A 19,862-nucleotide genomic window follows, 5' to 3' on the forward strand; every position below is an offset into this window, starting at 1 on the left:
CTGCCTCACCACCCCGCAATGTAAAAAATTTCTTCCTTATATCTAATAGAAATCTCCCCTCTTTCGGTTTAAATCCATTGCCCCTTGTCCTATCACTACACACCCTTGTAAAAAGTCCCTCTCCACCTTTCCTGTAGGCCCCCTTTAAGTACTGGAAGGCTGCAATAAGATCACCCTGGAGCCTTCTCTTCTCCAGGCTGAACAGCCCCAACTCTCTCAGCCTATCTTCATAGCAGAGGTGCTCCAGCCCTCGAATCATCTTTGTGGCCCTCCTCTGAACTTGTTCCAGTAGCTCCATGTCCTTCTTGTGTTGGGGACTCCAGAGCTGAACACAGTATTCTAGGTGGGGTCTCACAAGAGCTGAGTAGAGGGGCAGAATCTTTATCGATGATCTGGATGAGGGGTTTGAGTGCACCCTCAGTGAGTTTGCAGATGACACCAAGTTGGGCAGGAGTGTTGATTTGCTTGAGGGTACAAAGGGTCTACAGAGGGACCTGGACAGGCTGGATCGATGGGCCAAGGCCAACTGTATGAGGTTCAACAAGTCTGAGTGCCAGGTCCTGCACTTGGGTCACAACCATCCCATGCAATGCTACAGGCTTGGGGAAGAGTGACTGGAAAGCTGCCTGGTGGAAAAGGACCTGGGGTGTTAGTTGACAGCCAGCTGAACATGAGCCAGCAGTGTGCTCGGGTGGCCAAGAAGACAAATAGCGTCCTGGCTTGTATCAGACATAGTGTGGCCAACAGGACTAGGGAAGTGATTGTCTGTCTGTACTCGGCATTGATGAGTATCCTCAAATATCGTGTTCAATTTTGGGTCCCTCACTACAAGAAAGACATTGAGGTGCTGGAGTGGTCCAAAGAAGGGCAACAAAGCTGGAGAAGGGTCTGGAGAGCAAGTCTTATGAGAAGCAGCTGAGGGAACTGGGGTTGTTGAGCCTGGAGAAAAGGAGGCTGAGAAGAGACCTTATTGCTCTCTTTAACTGAAAGGGGGTTGTAGTATGGTGGGTGTCAGTCTCGTCTGCCAAGTAACAGGGTGATAGGACAAGTGGAAACAGCCGGAAGTTGCACCAAAAGAGGTTTAAATTGGATATTAGGAAAAATTTATTCACCAAAAGGGTTGTCAAGTATTAGAACAGGCTGCCCAGGGAAGTGGTTGAGTCATCATCCCTGGAGGTATTTAAAAGATGTAGATGTAGTGCTTAGGGACATGTTTTAATGGTGGACTTGGCAGTATTAGGTTAATGGTTGGGCTTGATGATCTTAAAGGTCTTTTCCAACCTAAATGACTGTGATTCTGTGATTTTAGGATTAATGCATATGCTTACGCATGTCGTTTTGTTAGAATAAAATGCATTATGAATCTTGTTGTCCTGTAAAGATATACTATAAACAAAACTGTTAGCTGCATAAATATTGTGAAGATAAAGAAATTTCTAACACGTTTATTAGTCAAACTAAAAGCTGTAGCCAGTTGCTTTCTCAACATGCTTTTCTAAAAGCATGGCAGTAATTGATATGCTAGAGAGAGAAGCAATTTTCCCTATGATAATTAATGTAATGGAAGGGGGACGTCTTTCCATCCCCCACACTGTATATACTGTCCTTGAAATTATAAAGGTCTTTTAAAGTCTTACTGAGTTTGATATATTCAACTGCTTCATCTCTGAGACTGATAATGGTTAGTAGAACAGGCTGTTAAATAATAAGCAAATGGATAAAGAAGCCATGGACAGGATTGTCACTTTGTTCGTTCAGAACAAAAGTAACTCCTAAATTATACTAAAATTATCACAGGTTACAGCCAGTATGAACCCTGCGCATAATGAATTTTCGTTCCATTTATTTCACTGAGCACACTACCTTTAAGAGCAAAGCTTCTAAAATAGATTGTGTTTAAACAAGCAAATACATAGAAATGGTTCTAACTTGTGATAAAAATAATCAATAGTATATGTATCACTATTCTGTAACTCAACTTTTTGTTTTTCTCGTGACAGTCCTTTATCTATTTTTGTCCTTTAAGGCACCTATCAATGAAACACAAAAATGTTCACAGTTTGCTGAGAAGGACCTTGGGGTCCTGGTGGATGAGAAGCTGACCATTAGCCAGCAATGCACCCTTGTAGCAAAAAGGCCATCCATCCTGGGATGCATTAGGAAGAGCTTTGCCAGCAGGGCAAGGGAGGTGATTCTTCCCCTTTACTCAGCACTGGTGAGGCCACATGTGGAGTAGTTGGTCCGGTTTGGGTCTCTTCAGTACAAGAAAGATACAGACTTACTAGAGCAAGACCAGTGCAGGGCCACAAAGACGGCTAAGGGACTGGACTGTCTTTTATTTGAGGAGAGTCTTGAGGGGTGGAACTGTTCAGCCTGGACCAGAGAAGGCTCAGTGGGAATCTTGCAGTGCATAAATACCTGGTGGGAGAGAAAGAAGAGAGAATCAGACTCTACTCAGTAGTGATCATTGACAGGGCAAGAGGCAATAGGCACTTACTAAGAAACTAGGAAATTACACTTGAACACGAGAAGACATGTTTTTACTGTGAGGGTGGTCAAACAATGGAAGAGGTTGCCCAGAAAGGTAGTGGGATCTCCATCTTTGGAGATACTCAGCACCCAATTGGACGTGGTCCTGGACAACCTACTCTATGACCCTGTTTGAGCAGAGGGATTGGACTAGATGATCTAAAGAGATCCCTTCTATCCTAAACAGTTCTATGAGTTTGCATCAGGATGACACTTTAGTGATACAGATGTTAAGGTTTGGTATGAGTCAATACACAAAAGCTTTTCTGATCCCTGTATGGATGTTATTGTCAGGAATATGCTAACGTTGATTATACTCTCATAACATTTTTTTTTTTTCCCTGAGTTTTGCCACATGTACGTAGTTCTGTCCAGCCATTTTGGTGTAATTTCATCTAACCAATGGTCACTATCTTCATTTTTCTGAGTCAGAGACAATCAGCAGATGAACAGTATTAATGCCTTTTCTAATCTGTGTGCTTTACCATGTTCTGAGGTTGTCATTCATTAGTTTATAAGTGTAATATGTGCACTGAAGACTGGATAGAAAAGGTCTGCAAATACAGAACAGGTGCTGCTGAAGTTGTCTTAATTTATCAATTGCTAAATGTTCTTGGTACATTTGAGGCAAAAATTATGAAGGATTATTTATCTATATGTACTGAGATCTCCAGTCACTGTTAACTTTTTAACAGATGTGCACTGTTAAGTTATATTTGCTATCAGCTAACAGTAAATATGATTGTAAGTATAGTGACGTTATTTACTTGGGTGTGGGATGATAAGCAACGTATGTGGTTGTTAATGGGAAAGGAAGTGTTACCAATTGATTCATCCAGGTTACAGAATTCTGCTCAATTTACTGCACTCAAACTCTTTGTTAGGAGTGAAAGGAGATACACCTTAAAGGGAAAAGCAACGATTTATTGCCAGTCTGCATAAAACCTTAGCAGTCTAATGAAAGAATTCTTATTAGTCCAGTTATGATAGTAACACTGTTCAAATTATGTGTGGTTTAAGTCTTTACCCACACAGTTTCTAGTATATACCCCTTTCTCTGATGTTATGGTCAGACTTCCCCTGCCCCTATGGATGGATGCTACAGTCAATAGTTTCATTTGGGGATGAGGACAAGTGTCAATGGAAGTTGTAGTTATCAGCCTTGAGTTGTCCTGTCTGCAAGCCGTCCTTTTTCAGGAAGAATATGATGTTGGTGTTTTATGTGTTTGTTTTTTTTTTTTCCTCCCCGCCTTTTCACCCAAGGATCTTCTTGGGATTGTTTTAATGTGATTTTTAACGTGCACAACATCTTGCTCTTATCTTATTGTTTCAAGTTTTCTAGATATGTTCATATTTATTCTTTTTTGCCTTAGAACTGTTCATACTCACTTTCCAAGGTTGCATTCCTTTGGCTGATAGCAATTGACTTTTGGGTGTCCAGTATCATCCTCCCAGCTTTGTGCTCTATGTTGTGTTTTTATTCAAGGACCATGAACTCTTTATTGTACATAGGACATCTACTGCTTACTACTGTCTGTTAATTACAAAAGTATGTAGTGTTACACTGGGCAATTGACCGAAATCTAAAATAAAGCAAGTAATAATCAGCTGGTCATTAGATAGTTGCTGTTACAACTAGACAAGCTAAAACAAAGCTCCAGGCAGGCCAGGAGAAATCTAGACAAAACCTGACACAGCTGAGGCTTTTGGTATTATTTTAGTGCAAAGTCTGTGGGCCCTTAGTAGCAATATCTGCAGAAGAATACCTAAGTTAGCCTCTTACAAAGCTGTGATCTCCCCTAAGATAATAAATCAGTTGAGATTAGGGTAATCTGTACTACCTTAACACAAAGAACTTGTTTCTGGAGTCTTTGGTTTAATTCAGATGTTCTAATATAGACCAAAGACTGTCTTCATGAAAGGAAGTTTCGTGACTCTCTTGTATGTATCCGTCACTTGTCAGTGCCTGCTAAGGCCAGTGGGATGGGTGGATTTGCTTAGACGCAATTTACAGCTGTCTTGGTAGAAAAAAAGGGTGAATAGTAAAGTGCTGTTTTTAAGTGCTTCAGGCAATACATGAATTTGCTACCACAGTAGGGATTTTGACACAGGTTAAGATCTGTTCTGAAACTTTTAATGTTCTCTCTCAAAATTGCTCCCTGAAGAGGCACGTGCTCTACACTTGCTCTTCTTGGAGGAGGGTTTGATAATGTTTACAATGACCTTTTTTTTTTCTTATCAAGCCCTTGGAAGTTCTTGGCAGTGCCATAATGTCTGCTGAGGAAATCTGAGCGAGAGGCAGTAAAGAGAGGTAGTTCAGATGTTTAGATCTGAGTGTTGTGTATCTGTTTCATTTATGTGGAGCCAGAATAAAAAAAAACAAAGGGAAAAAATTGTTCTTTGGGCTAAAATTTTACTTGCCTCTAGGAGATAGGAAGGTGTGGAAAGCGGTAGGATCTTTTCTCTGCTTTGGGTTCGGTTGTGTCTGCCACAAGGTTAATGACGTGATCTCCAGTGGGATTGTGTCTTCTTGATTGATTTGGGGATCCCAGGAGGTCTAAACTCTTCATCTATGCTTTTTTTTTTTTTTATAATCTTAATGTTATTGATTCTTTTTTTCTTCCTGGCTTACTGGTTTTGAAAAACTTGTAGAGCCTAGCTGTCTTTAGATCTCCTCTTTTGTCAGGTTTAGTTGAAATCAAGAAATAAATTCCAAAGTTAGGAGGAGGGATACATAAAGAGACACACATAGACGACGTGATCCCTAGGATTATTTTCCTAGGAAACCATGTAAAACATAATATATGGTTCATTGGTAGCCCTGGAAACAGCCTGCTTCTATCTCAATCACTTTTATCATCATGAAGCTTACTCTGCCATGATTTCCTTCTCATAAATCTGTAGCTTGCTTTTAAGAAATAGTTGTTATTGTAACTAAATGCCATTGTGAGAAGTATGCAAATACTGCGGTAGGGAAAAACGTAAAAGATGCTATGTAAACTGGGATATTTCTGCAGATGATTTAACAGAAGTCTCTGAAGGATGAGCTCCTCAACGTTCTGGTAATAATATTGTGCAGGGACCTGCAGGAGATGAAGGGTGTTTAAATGAGGGGTATTTATAATAAATTACTGAGCCCAAAATGAATCCTTTACAATGTAATGCGTACAATTGCAACTGTTTTTAAAAAATGCTTAAGAGATCCAGTGCAATAGGCTAGGACCAAATTATTGTTGATTTTCCAAAATTTGTGCACTTTTCTATTGTAAAGTTAGTTCATTTTCTATTGCTGCAAGTTCACATAGCTAACACAGTTTGATAAATAATTGAAGTAGAGTTGCAGCGTAGAGCAAGTTTCTGAAATAAGGTTTCAACATACGTTGAATGAGAAATTATCAAACATCAGTGCAATAGCTATACCACTTACTGTTTGTTCTTGCTTTCTAAACTATATTAACAGTTAAAACCCAATGACACAGAAAAACTGGCCAGCAACAAGTTACTACAGGTGTGAATAGACAGTTCTGTTCATATTGCGAGAATGCTTTTGCTGAGTTAAGTTAGCTTTGTACCTCAGAGAATTGGTTCATTTATAGCATTCTCAATTACAATGTGACTATTTTTAGTTCAGAATTCAAAGTGGATAGTAGATAATGAATTCTATATTCAGATGTATAAATATGCAAGATGCAGTATTCAAATAATTTAATAGTTTTGTTAACTTTTTGATTAACCATTGCATCAAATTAATTCAGCAAATTATTTTCCCTTACATGTATTCTTTCTATTCTGTTTTAGTACAGAAATCTAAATATTTTAAAGCAGCATTCCACTAACGGTGCATCTGCCTCCTCTCAGTTTTTACGCTTCTCTTTGGCTCCTCTGTCATTTCAGACTTAAGTTCTGTTGGGTCCAATAGGGCAAGTCATGTTGCAGCATGAATTTACCAAAATGTGTGGAAATCCAAGTAAAGTTGGTTAAAGATGTGCTTTTAAAATGTTTTACATACAATCTATTTTTAAAGCAAAAAAAGCAAGAGTTTTGAATTTTAGTGTCAGTGGTTTTCATCATTTTCTTATCTGATAATCACTTTGGCTTTGTAAGAAGTTAGAAGATTTACTATTTCAGTCTGTGTATTAGTTAAACTATTCTGAGTTGTTTAATATACAAAATTTGTTCCTTTTTTTTTCTTATTTTTTATTTTTTTTTCTTATAGCATTTGAATGCTGGCTTTTATTCTCAGGGTTCAAATGTAAGTATTAATACTGAAAGCTGGTCTACCTTTGACTAGATTTATTGGTATAGGTGACATGAGGGGCAGCTCTATTTTTAGGGACTACATAGATTTTAACAGCGGGCTTCTTTTGCTGGCATAATTTAACTACTGGGAGGAGTAAACTAGGTAACCAAAAGGCGGATTTGCAGATATAACTGTGTCCATTCTAGTACTTTTCTGGTACACTGGTGTCATTCACAGCTGGGATTTTCTTTATGTTACTGTCCGCTGTACAGGCAAACTTTCATTTATAATCCAAATATACTCACCACTATGTACTGATTACGCTATCTGCATGTGCTTTATGTACAAAAGTGGTTACTGTGATTTATTTTCAGTTCTAATTCACAGTATTGGGAAAACGTTTTTGCACAGATATTTCCATGTTGAAGATGAATGTTGAAATAGTTTTGAAATAATGAAATATGAACTATTAAAATATTAAAATGTGTTTGGAAAGTTTTGTTAAATCAGTAAGTGTAACAAACCAGAAAATAAACAGTTGAATGTAGGAAGCTGGAAGAGTGAGGGGGATGACTAATGGTTCTAGTTTCTGTCTCTGTTGCATCGAACAAGAACAAAACTTAGCTCCTCATGAAGTCATTTAATCTCTATGAGGTTGCATTGTGGGTGGTTGTAAGGTTGAGATAAAGAAAATGAATATAGTTTCTGAGTATTATCTAAACTTTTTGTCAGCTTTTTCTTGACCCCCAAGGCATACACATTTTTTCCCATTGGTTTAGGCCTTCGTAATGGGACACTGACCTGATTTCAAAGGACAGAGAGATCGCACTGTGCTCTGAGCAGAATCAGTGGAGGCCTTTGGTTTCAGAGTAGACAGTAATCCAATTTTTTTTGCTTCTATGATTTGCTTTAGTTTTTAGATGTTGTTTGAGTTAATTTTTGTGCTCTACAATGTGATTCTGAGTATTTGTGATGTGTAAGATATTCAGAAAGCTGCATACAGTGTACTGAAATATTGTACATGCATATTTTAGTGAAGATTGACAATATTTCTCTAGTATGTTGTATTGACTTAAAAACAGAGAGTCCTGTGTTCCTGGTAGTTATCTTTTCCTCCACAGAACACAATTACGGTATTACCATAGTTTTATTATTGCCTATATGAAGCATTAAATACAACAAGCTCTGAAAATTAAAATTCAAAGTATTTTTACCTGCTATGTTATACTGAAGTTTGTGTGCTTACTGGATCAGTAGTCCTCTTCCACATCTAGAAGAGTTGTAAACTTCAAGATATTTGAAATTCTTGCATACTTTCTTACCACCCCAAGTGCTGGAATTCTAATCTATATTGAGAATTTGTATTAAGATCATCAATCGCTTGCTAAGATGCTGCTGTTGTAGATAGGATTTCAGAAATTGTCTTCAATGTATTTGCACTTGACTCTTGTATGCTTTAACTGCTTGAAACTGTAGTGTCCTGTAGTGATGCTTATTCAGCTTTCTTCACAAGGTAAACTTGTAGCAAACAATCCAAACAGACCCCTTTAAAATAGTAAACATCTGGAGAAAACTACTATACCTTGTGATTTTTATTTGTTTAATTGTAATTGTTTGGTAAAGCATACAGATGACTTATTAGGTTTGATTTGTTAAAACTATGAACATTTATATAAATTTAAAATCTAAAGAGCGTAAGCCTTATTGTTTATTGGCTTAGGATAAACAAATACTTTATACTGTTTGATTTTTGTAGTCTCTCTCATGTTTTTCTGTTACAGGCATCTTGTATTAAATATTTATAGTTCAGCGTTCTTTTCTAAGTGCTTGTAACTGTTATGAATATTTAAAGGACAGAGTTAAGGGGGAAGAAGGGCATTGATGCAGCATTCAGAATGAGAATTTTCTTTAGTTGTTTGACAACTGTAAATTACATACATCTGAAAATCAACAAGGAAAACATCAGAAGCAGCAGTATGTGGTTAGCAAAGGTACTTGGGTTCATGTCGTCTCTGTGTGTGTGATTGCTGAGCGATGGTAACCTGCTAAAACGTTTTTTGTCTTAATTCAGAAGAATTGTCCTCCGTAAAAATAAACAGTTAATTATCAGTGTTTAAATATCATTGCCATCTAAATAATGAGGCTGAAGTAGCAACTGAAATAATAATTTGCAAGATAATATTTGTTTAGCAAGTAGTAAGTTTTTAAAAGTTCCAAATCTCTACTTAATTTAATACTGAATTATGTACATGAACTCTTCATGGCGTTAAAGAGTTAATATTTGTAATGGTCACTCTCCTGCTTGACATAAAGTAGCTTATCTCAAACCACAAAAGCAGAACAATTCAGTTTGTGAAGTTCCATCTCTTTGAGTTATCTTATGAAATTTGCTAGCCCAATCACCATTAGTCAAGAAGCAGATCTGAAGACACCATTCATCAATCACTAGAATGAAACTAATCAGTTGATAAATAGAAAGCTGCAGGGCAGAGCTAATGATAGTTTTCAGAATTAAAAAAAAATAAAATCTACATTTTATTCCTCTTAAGCCTGAATGTTTTACTTGGATAAATAACCTTTAGGTGGTAATTTTACTTCTGTGTTGTTCCTGGAAGACACTCAGCGACAGTAAGGGACACAAATAAGGCACCAGGAACTTTCCAAGAGAGCAGATGACATTTGGATTGAAGTTTGGACAAAATATATGAATTGGCAGTACAAGTGTAAATTAACATTTTGCCACATCAGTGAAAGTGAAATTGTGTCATTTAGTCATGACCTTATGCTGAGAGGATGAGTGAGTGGGATGACCTGTATAGATGTGTGAAAAAGTCTGTCCTCTAAATTATATCACATCTGTGGTCAATCTGCTGCTCATTTTTTTTGTGAGCAAAAGTTGTTTAACAGTTATTATACAGACTACTTGTCACAGTAGAGGAGAGACAACATGCTTTTCTGCTTTGTGACTAAATTAGTCATTTATAACGTATACAGTTGTTTTCATTTGTTGGCTGTGTTTGCAGCACTGAAAAATATGAATCTTGCCTACATGGAGTAAGGTGTCCTCTTCCATTTACTTTTTTTCAGTATGTAAATTTATGTAACTTCCGTTGCATCGTGGAGTATGTACCTGTGATGGCAGCCTAAGATGCAAGCTCTACAAGCTTGTTTTTGTCAGGTAGTTTGTCCTCTTGTTTCCCTTAGTTCTGCTTGATGTGCAGAACATAGGAATGCTGATATTTATAAAATGAAACTTAATACAGTTAATTACAGAAGGGCTAGGGCGCCATAACTGTCACTGAAAATAACTTCCCTCTTGGCATTGAAAATGCCCTTCAGCATGATCCCTCAGAATGATTCCTTACTTGTCTTATGCAATTCTGCAGTTTTAAATCATACCAAAGTATGAAATATACCATGTGCATACAAATACATACGATTATGCTACTTTTAATAATTAAAACTGAAGTTCTTCAGAAGTAGTTCAGTTTGCTAGGAAAGCTGTAGAGTTACATTTGTGAACTGATTCTCAAAGGTAACAGCTGAGAGGCTGACACGTTAATAGTTTCCCTGTTTTGTGAACAGAGGACGCCACCTCCATCCTCATGTTTCACAACACCTTCAATGAATACTGCTTTTTTTGCACCATTGTCAAGTTTTTCAAAGCCTCATTTAATTTTACTTTGCTTATTTGGATGTCATGTAGAAACAGCAGTCTTTAACTTACGATGAACACGTTGTGTTTGCACAGATCTCCACAGAAATTACCTTGTGAGTTGCGACTCAAATAGGATAGTGTCTGGGCCTGCTAGGAAGGAAAGTTGGTAAAAAAACCCCAAAACCAAAACCAAACCAAAAAAACCCCAAACCTGTGGGAAGCTTTGGAAAAGCTGTTGAGAAGGCTTTACCAACAGGAGTGGGAAAGGGTAGAACGGCTTGAGCCCAGTGCTCACAGTCATCTTTTGCTGGTCTGGCTGTTGGCTTCTCTTTCCTTCCTGATGTTACAGAAGTTGCTCGTTTTGCCAAATTTTCATGTATGCCTGGTACGAGAAATGGAAAAATGCTGTGCTTTCTACCAGTGGAACTGACTTGAAGCTATGAATACTTAGAAAAGTATCTGAGATTCATCTTCGCAATGATTGCTGTAGTAGTCTGCATACTAAATCTTGTCGATAAGTTTTGATTAAAATGTTCATGAAAGTGTATCTGAGTATTTAAAACATTATGTAAGAACTGAAAATGAAAATGCTCAGAGTTTAAATAGTTGTGCATGTATGCAGAAAGAGCGTCTTACTGGTTTTAAGGATGACAGCGAAGGCTCAGAGGCTTCTTCACTCCTGAGCTGTACTGAAACCTGTTGGGCCAACTTGCTCGTTAGAATCCTCCAGTGTCTTCATCTGCAGTGTCAGCTTCGTCATCTTTAGTTATTTTTCAAGCTAAAAGCATATATAACTATTACTCATTTTTCTCATCATTGATGACTGAAAAAATAAATGCTTACAATAAACATCAGTTTCTCTATAGTGGTTAAAATGGTCTGTTTGCCATAGTTCAGATGCAATTTCTTAGTACAGGAGAAATTAGGAGTCTAAAATACTTTCTACTTACCTATCTAGGGTTATTAGCCTTTTCATACCATTAATTTTTAACAACTTTCTGTCAATGCAGTTTCCCCATTTTAGGACTGAATAGTAAATAGTAACTGGTGGTTTTCATAAATGATTATTGTAGTTTATATGAATTTCCGTTTAAATATTGCTTGTTTGGATCTGAAATATACATATTTTGCTTTTATTGAGTTTCTGAAAAGTGGATACTTCTTTTGCTTCCATTTGAAATGCAACCCAGAAGCCTGAACTATAACTGACTCAATAAAATAAAAAACTTAGACGTTCATGCCAAGCATAACTTAGGCTTTGGCACTCTCAGTGCTCACAGCAGTCTAGGCACTTTGCTTAGATGCTGCTTATTTATTTTCTTTAGAGATTAAACTTTTCTTTTCCCCTTTCTCCTGCTCATCTGTGTTGCAAATTAACCCCTGAAACCAAATGCCTCTTTATTTTACTATCATAAATGTGCAGATGTACTTAGATATGAAAGAACACCTCAGTGGTGTTTGAATGTCATTTTTACTACTGTATTTTAATATTCAGATATAGTATTTTCAGTTTCTCTCATTATGTCTATTGCTTTATAAATATAACCAAATTTCTGTGAGTTAAGGTAGTTACTGCTACAAGGAAATCATCCTTGGCATCATGAAACTGCGGAATGGAGAAGTCTTAGTTACTATAAACAATTTTTTAAATTAAGGTCAAAATCAAACATGGTATAAGTAGTTACAACTTTACTTTCAGCAGAGTAAGCAAGATCAGATTGTTTATGTATGTTTGAAATACATAGGAATTTGTGTGTGCTGAGTTAATGTATTGAAGTACCACTTTGATTTAATATTTTGTTTTAAAATTTTTTAATTCATCAAGACATCAGGCATGCATTTTGCCATTAGATACATGGCCCTAAGAAGACATGGCTAAACTATTTTGGTATGTAGCCTCTGTTATGGTTAAAACTGAAGCTCAGAATTAAAACTTCAAAATGTGTTGAAAACCAGGAATGCTCCATGTGACTGCTATCATTTAACCAAGGAACATTTTCTAAGTGAACTGTCATTTCTTTTTTAGTTCTCTTTGTAGAACTTAACCAGTATGACTTGCAAACACTAATAGTGAGGAATATAATACAGTTGATGTTTTGAGACATGAAATGTGCTCGTGCTGCTTTAGTGAGTTTTACCACTGGAGTTAGGAAATTCTCTTACCTTGCTCAGTTTGTGACAACTTTATAAGAGCTGAGCCAGGGGAGCGGGCGGCAGCGTGCCTGGGGATGTCTTGGGATCTTGGTGGAAGAAGTGTCTGCCTGGGAGCAGCAGGTCACAGGAGGCTCCCCTGCAACGTACTGTGAGAGCATTTGAATGTTGAAGAACCTAAAGGTACTTAAGACAGCAACATAAAAACCCATGTTAAAACAGTTTCTTTACTCTTGGTAAACTGATCAAATGACTAAATAAGCTCTTCTGTAAAAAGTTTTACAAAGAAAGCCTTAATCTAGACTTTATTTGCAAAACTGTGTCCTGTTATTGCCCTGCTCATCACAGTCGCAGTCTTTAACTGAGTTTAATTGTTTGCTCTAAAAGCAACAAGGGCAATACAGGCTACCATTTTTCTCTGCTCTTTCTGATAGAAGTGTAGTAGTGATCTCTCTCATACAATATAAATTTTCTGGTGTCCTGTTTTCTTGACGTGAGGCATAACAAAATGAGCCAAAGGAGTCCTGAGAACCTCAATTATCTTATTTTATGGTGTTGGTAGTTCTTTCTTACCTTGCCTTTATGGTCAGTATGTTTTTGAAATTGTTGATGTACGTTTTTTGTGAGGTGGACCAAGATGAGAGATTTTGTTTTCCTTAATGACTTAAGGTTCTCTTGTCAGGTCACGTAGGAGCTGATTTCAGCAGAAGAGTTTCAACTGCATTGATTTTTAATTGAATTATTCCAACCCTAACCATTCTATGATTCTATGATTCTATTTGCTTGATAAAAGTGAGTGATTTTGTCCTTTTCTCTCATTTTTAATCAATTCTGTGTTTCCAGGGGTTATTTTGAACCAGCTCTGATACTTACCTTATCACATGGCAAATTGTTTCAGCTCACTAAAATTTCAGAAAACTAATTCAGCAAAAAAGGGATTTTCTGTTTCCTGAGGCAGTGAGGTGAATTCACTTACTGTGTGTCAGACAGATGCTTTTGAGGGCCTGAGGATCTGGGGTGGGGAGAAGGGAGATGCAGCTGGGGCAGAAGGAGAAAGAGACAGGACAGAAAATTAATGTGTTGAAGAGGGAATTGGTTTAGCTGTATCATGAAACATGCAATTAGCTAATCTGAAATAATAGAGATGATTTTTCTTTGTATATTGAGCTAAGACTTGCCCCGTGTCCATATTCCTTTAATAATAGAATTCCCTCACTAAAAAAGGAATTTTTTTAAAAAAAGAAGAAATGTTACTTGTGCAGCTAATCTTCATGTTTTTCTTCCCTCTTCACTGTTATTTATAACATTGTGTAACTGGGTCTGGCTGGGGTCAATCCAACACGCATTGAAAAAATATGTTTCTCTTACAAGAATTCTGCAAACAGCAGATACGCGATGAATACCAGTTTGGATAAACATTTAAATACAGAGCTCAAATATAGTGATTCACAACGAGTGGGAGGCCCTGTGTTTTCTAAATAGCTGATGTTTTGTCTCCCCCCAAATGCCTATTATTTCAGTTGAGGACTCTTTACTTTGTCTTAAATACAACTTCTCAGTGCTGTGTTTCATTAAATAGTAGCTATTAAACAGAAGCTATTGTACATGATGTGATTTAATTTGTGCCATTTCTGAAGTGTTTGGGATTCTGTCAGCCGAACTGCTGATTACTTGGAGAGTTTTTTCTTGTTTTGATTTTCACATGCTCAGCAAGCTTTGGACAGTTGTGTTAAAGCATTATAAAGTACATGCTTTTTAGTGAATTTGGGTCACTGTGTTAGGAAGAGTCTCCTAGTAATGCAACTTAAAAGGTACTGACTAGGAAGAACGTAGATCCTTGGCTAGAGGAAAGAGGCTGAGTGCAAGCTGTCAGATTTGTCTGCTGAGTTGTTGATTCCAGGAGAATTAGACTGAGAGAGGTACACCAAGGGCGTAGACCTCCTGCCTTCGAGGACATGGCTCCTAATGGTGAAATGCCTTTCCTGCCCCACCTTCTCTCCCTGTCTCCCTTTCTCCCACCCTTTTCCAAAGAAGACTCTCGCTCTGTCTTTAATGGCGTGTAACTTTTGAGATCAATGCTAAAGTTTGTGTAACAAGGTTGAAAGGTTTCTGATTTTAGTTACCTGTTATTTTCCTTCCTTTTCTCTGCTGACTCTCACACAAAAACTTGCTTAGTTCTTTTATAATGTGGCATGTTATGTTCTGGAATCAGCTGGCAGCTGTGTGTAGGCCACCTATAAATAATAATTAATTCTTTTTTTTGTGTGTTTGCAAAAATAAGTGTTCCTGTTTATTATTGCTGTATTAGTTAAAGATGTTTTTTTCGAAGAAAACTCTGATTATTTTTGTGATGAAAATATTTATAAAGAGAAGGATAATATGATACTGACATTGTATTTGTAACTCATTTTCTGATCTATGTCTGCATTTATATCTCTAAAACCACAGGTGAAATCTTGGAAAAGAATTAATTGCTGCTATTATCACCTTTTTGTTAAAATGCGTTTAGGAATTGAATGTTTTAATATACTGCCTTAAATATATGTGTTTTTTTTTTTTTGTTTGAATAGACCTAACTATATATAGACAAACATGAATGCTTTCTTAAATATAAAGAAAATCTATAAAATTCAGGGTTTTTGGTTCGCAGGGTTCCGAAGAAAAATGCTTAGGAATCTTAATTAAATAAATGAAGCTTCATTTTATTTTTTTAATTAACCACTTCCTGAAATAGGCTTACGTTACACATCCCGTTGTTAAGCTAGGTGATGTTGCAGTTGCTGCTGAATCGCATCTGAAGAAGCCGGGCAGTTTTCATACTCAAGTTGGCTACTTAAGTGTCATATGTGCCATAAAAGAAAGTCATCAACGAGTTGTATAGTGTCAGAAGTGTAGTTCACTATCTTCGTCATGAAGATCATTCGACTGTCTGTTCTTGTCATGAAGTAGTGAATTGTATTGCAACTGTTGGCTACAGATGTACATTAAATTACTTCTAAAGCAGCTTTTATACTGTATGACATTAAATAATAGTATGATTTTAAAAAAAATACATTAACCATACTTAGGCATGGCCTGTGTTCTCACCTATTCACCAGTAATTGTGCAGAGTATTGCCACAACACTGACCCTCAGATTCCCAAACATGTCACTTAATTCAGAACTTACATGTAAAAAAAAATTGATTTATTTAAAAGCTCTTGAGACACTGTACGTGGTTGCAGTCTTGTTTAATACATATACGTACAGATGTTGCCATCTTTGCTAGGCTGAATGGCTCAACATCCATCCTGTTTGTAAGCCTGTTTGGGATTAATTAAGTAGGCATTCTTGGGACTGTGGCTCCTGTGGACCGTGTGCCATTGGTATCACAAGGTGAATGAGTTTCTTCACACATTGTCAAAGCTCAGCCATTTACAGAGAAAAAGCCTGCAGTGAGGTGCTGGGGTTGAGAGGAAGTGTCTTGTGCTCTGTTTTTTATGTAGTTGCTTGGTTGGCAGAGCACTCACCTCCTCATTGAGTGACCGGGCTCCAGTCCTTCTGCCTGGGGATCTTCACACGCGCAGCCCCTCGTGTGCTAGCCACTGTTCTCAGGATGGGACTGCCTTCCACCGAGGAACCTCTTGTGTATAAACAGGAATGGAAATTTTGTATGGTTAGAGCGAAAACAGGAAGCAGCAGTGTCTGTCACCTGGGGAGGTGGGTGTTCCTCTGCGAGGGCAGAATTCTGTATTCACGTCCCTACTGCATGGGCTGTTTGTACATTTTCCATTCAGGGTCACCAAGTGAAATGTTTATGGAGTAATGACATCAGGGACTTTCACTTCCCAGATGAGTGCTCTAAAAATGTGTCATTCTGCCACTTCCTCTTGTTACCATTGCCTTTTCTTTGTAAAGTGCTCTGTCCCAAAAGCAATACCTTAGTGGGCTGAATGCAGATAGAGGTCTTGATCTTCCAATCCCAGTTAGCATAACTACCACATCAAAGCTGCAGGCAGCTGTGGTAGTCATTGAGAGGGGCAGGATTGCAGACACTTGTGTCCAGAGTTTGCGTTGGTGAATGTAAGGACCATTCTGTGTTGGCAGATGGAAGGACTGTCCTGCGCAGTGCTCCAGCTGTGCCCCCTCGCATCCCACCTTGGCGGGGTGGCAGGACCCTGCCTTGGGCTGTGAGTTTCTTCCCAAAGTGTTCTAGATTCTACTGTTCCGAGCACTACCTAAACTTCTCGGTAACTCTGGGATTGAATGCTTTTTGAAGTACTACTTCCCCCATGGTGTCGTCATCTGGGGCATGAATCGTTGGGGCATTTACAGGTTGTGAAGTTCACTCCCGGCATCCTTTCATTTAGCAGATGTTTCCAAACCTTGCACTATTCATTGTCTCCTCTGTCATCCTGATCTATTACATTATCAAATCTCTATTTGAACTTCACCATTGTCCCTATCAGTACTTGTGGTTATTGGAACTGCTGAAGTTGTGTACATTAAAAGCTTTGCTGTTCAGGACTGATGTGTATATCTCTCAGTGTCCGATTCAAGATTCTTTGTTGTCTGCAGAATTCTGTTTTGTAGATAGTGCTGTCTTGAACACAAACCATTTCATTGTTTCTACCTTGAGAGGAATTAAAAAAAAGTTATCATAGAGATACTCTTCCCTGTTTGCTCTTTTAAGCTGTTTTCTCCAGCTGTCTCTGGCTCTTAAGTGCCATACGTGTCAGCTGGGATTATTTCTGGTTTTTAAACTGATAGATACTTTGCTTTCTGTTGCTATGAACTGCTGGATGAACTAAACTCTTCGTGTTGTCACTTGTAGCAGATACTAACAAAGTTTCACAACAGTTTTATCTGTGATCTGGTCTTTTTCTCAAAAATTCCTGTAGATGACCTTGGTTGTGGCACACATGGTTTTGGGAAATGATTGATGAGGTGGTCATTTTGGTTTCAATGATAAAGTCTTCTGAAGAACAGACAGTCTTTAGGGCAACTCCTTCATTATGCTGACAGTACCTGTTATAATCTGAAGATTGGCATAGTCTTTGTTATTGTGAGAGATCCTAGACTGACTCTGAAACTTGTTTCAGTGCAAAAATTATAGCTTCTGCGGTGAACAGAATTGAGCATCTGCACCATAGAGCCAGCCTCACTTTGAGTGTCTTGAACAGCATCAAGAAGATTGTAGGTCTCCTGAATGCTGAGAAGCCCCTCCGGTGTTTGTTCAGATCCATGCAGTTTTCTGATGTGCCAGTCTGTTTGATTCAAGACAGACTTGAGGCCATGAGAAACCTGACCCAGCTCATGAATCCTCCACATCGTATAGCAGATAATATCTGCCTCCTTCTCCCTGCCAGACTATATCTCTGAGGCTCATAAACCATTTTTGTACAGTTTTTGCACACACTATGCAATTACGTTCTCAGCTTATGAGCGAGAGTTTCTCTCCTGTTTCTTTTCAGATAGTTACTTATTTGGTTACTTATTTGGACCAGTGTCTTTAGGAGAATATCCTTTAGAAGTTCTTCTGTTTATGAAGACTGATTGTGACTGCTGTGTCTATTGGGATGGGGACTTGCACAGGCAATCTGGTAGCTCAGGGTCGCTGATCGCTGTGGAAGCAAAAACTTACGAAGGATGTTCTGCAGTTGAGAGCTGTGAGAAACTCATGAGAGTGTTTTAAAATTTGTCTTCACACTCATCACATTCAGACAGTGATGTCTACTGCTGGCAGGCTTTATATGAATAAGCCAAGTGGTGAGATTGCTTTACCCTGCAGAATTGCAGAATGCTGTTGAACTGGCGTCAAAATTCAGCTAGCAGACAAGCAAAATAGTCTTGCAGGTGCAGTAGATTGAATTATTCCTCTGATCTGCATGTGTAAACTCCAGTTCAGTCTATAAGTAACTAGAAACCTTTTTACGTTACATGATGTAAAGAAATGGCAGATTTTTTTTCTCCCTTGCCATTCAGTGGTTTGAATCAGACACAATCCTCATTATAGAGAAAGGCACAGAAATGTATTCTCCTCCTAGATTTGTGACTGAGAAATCTGGAGCATTAGGGAGTTTCAGCATGCTTCATTCCAAGCCCTAAAATACTGGACAGGAATGTCATTGCTCATTTCTGGGAGGCTGTCCCTTGCCACTTTCCAGGTTGGGAGATGTAGATAGATGGGTAGCCAGACAAGAAGCTAGGTTTAAAATAGAAAAAAAAATATTTGTAAACAAAAAATCACTTTTTTTTTTTTTTTTAAATTAAGGAAATTTGCTTTTGTTTGAAAACAATCCTTATGCCCAGACTACACGTAATGAGATTCCAAGAGTCAATCCTGTGTGGAATCCATTGCAGGTGTTTGATCTGGAGTTAGAAATAAAACAGTCCCCTGTAGGGTTATTCACTTTTACTGGTCTCTTGAGAACTTGTGCAAAGCAAATTCTGCTGTCATTAAAGGTGCAAGAATTTTATGGTTGATTAGTTTTCTCAAACACGGAACGGCAAATATTGAGTCTGCTTACTTTACTCATCGTTGTTTTCCATGAAAGACTTTTCGGATGCTTATAAATTGAATTACAAAAGCAGAATTAAATGAAATTAAACATACAGTACATATGCCCTGAACTGGAAACGCATTCTATAATGGATGGTTTTTATTTGAACATCTGTTCAGCGTTGCAGTTGTTGAAAGTTTTCTTTCCCTCTCGTTTCTGCCATATAAGCAATGCTGATTTGCACTGGAACATAATTCAAATGGAAAGCTATTAGAGGGAAGATCGTTCTTTTTGTATAAGCTGGAAAAGTAATTTTTTGAGCAGTGCTAGAATAAAAGAACACCACTTGTAAACAGGATATCTAACATTAAAACATTATTTCATGGAAGTATTATTTCGAACTGAAAGTTAGCTTATTAAGATACACAATGCTTTAAAAAAACCCTCACTAAAACATAGCGTTTTTTTCAATCTCAGAATATGCAGATAATGAAAGCACACAGTTTTCTTAAATTCAGTAACTTCTCATGAAATTGATTATACTTAAGTGATCTATTACTGATTTATTTGCACTTATTTGAATTAATAGAGCTAGGTAAATTACATTATTTTTTCTTTTTAGTTTTTCATTTTTGTTAAATGACCATGTCCTATGGCTTTATGTAGTCAAGTTTGTATTAATGTTTCTCTGGTGTTCATGAGGACCTTGTTGGCATGGTATTAAAGCCTTATACTCTCTACTGACAAAATTCAGCAAGAATTTGTAGGACTGTATAAGGACTAGAGGAAAGTTTATTTCCTA

General features: G+C 37.6%; 1 protein-coding gene across 1 annotated transcript in view; it reads left to right on the plus strand.

The window, feature by feature from the left end:
* PLCL2 (phospholipase C like 2) overlaps positions 1–19,862 on the plus strand; it is a 108,251-nt gene that overhangs the window by 39,162 nt on the left and 49,227 nt on the right. The window lies entirely within an intron of this gene.

The sequence above is a fragment of the Tauraco erythrolophus genome, chromosome 7 (genome assembly GCF_009769465.1).
Source record: "Tauraco erythrolophus isolate bTauEry1 chromosome 7, bTauEry1.pri, whole genome shotgun sequence".
Taxonomy (NCBI): Eukaryota; Metazoa; Chordata; class Aves; order Musophagiformes; family Musophagidae; genus Tauraco; species Tauraco erythrolophus.